The sequence below is a fragment of the Acipenser ruthenus genome, chromosome 13 (genome assembly GCF_902713425.1).
Source record: "Acipenser ruthenus chromosome 13, fAciRut3.2 maternal haplotype, whole genome shotgun sequence".
Classification (NCBI taxonomy): Eukaryota; Metazoa; Chordata; class Actinopteri; order Acipenseriformes; family Acipenseridae; genus Acipenser; species Acipenser ruthenus.
In genome coordinates this window covers 13,052,692-13,053,536 of record NC_081201.1, presented here as the reverse complement: position 1 = coordinate 13,053,536, position 845 = coordinate 13,052,692, and the positions used below count along the sequence as shown (strand labels likewise).

At 38.7% G+C, this 845-nt stretch overlaps 1 pseudogene; it reads right to left on the bottom strand.

Annotated features, from left to right (window-relative positions):
• Positions 1-292: 292 nt before the first annotated feature.
• On the bottom strand, positions 293-411 carry LOC117418633 (5S ribosomal RNA; annotated as a pseudogene).
• Positions 412-845: the final 434 nt, after the last annotated feature.

The following is an 845-nucleotide window of genomic DNA, read 5'->3' as shown; positions in this document are numbered from 1 at the left end:
GAAAAGTCGCTACACACACTAAAAAAGTAGAAGGAAGGAGAATGACAATTTTACCTTAGTTTGACGACTTATATCTCGTTGTGTATAAGAGGTATTTACGTTTTTTTCACATTTGATGTAAGAAAGTTTCAGACTTTTGATACTGATGGTAGTTCTAAGTTATTTAGTTTTGCCGCTGCAACATGGTAAAAACAGGTAAAATCTTGGAGCTGTATAGAGACTCTCGGTAGTTTCAAACAAGGTTTTCTAACTTGACTGAGGAACTACTGTTGTTCTCAATTGCAAACTGTAATGCCTACAGCACTTGGTATTCCTAGGTGGTCTCCCATTCAAGTACTAACCAAGCCCAACCTTGTTTAGCTTCTGAAATCACACAAGAGCAGGTTTATTTAAGGTAGTGTGGCAGCAGGCAATTGCTGTTCTGCTTTTACGACCTTTATGTTAGGGGATTCCTCAGCATGCTCAATTTTTTGTTTTGTTTTACACATTTAAATGGTAAAATGTAATTTCAAAACTGTAATGCCTGCAGCACTTGAATGGGAGACCGCCTGGGTATTCCCAGGCGGTCTCCCATTCAAGTACTTGTGACGTCTGTCACACAAACATGAATAATATTTAAGTGGTCCATTTAAGCGCACCTCTTTTAGCCTGGCCAGGCATTCAAAATGTGTTGTTTAAAGTGAGAATATACAATACTTAAATGTATGTTTATTGTTTCCCTTTTAAGAGAGTTTTAGGAAATGTTGCCCCTTTAAATATGTTGGAGGACCTTGACCTTTATAAACCCTGCACTAATGCACTATGGAGCGGCACCTTTTCCGGTTGGAAGTTTGTCCTCTTGGTGG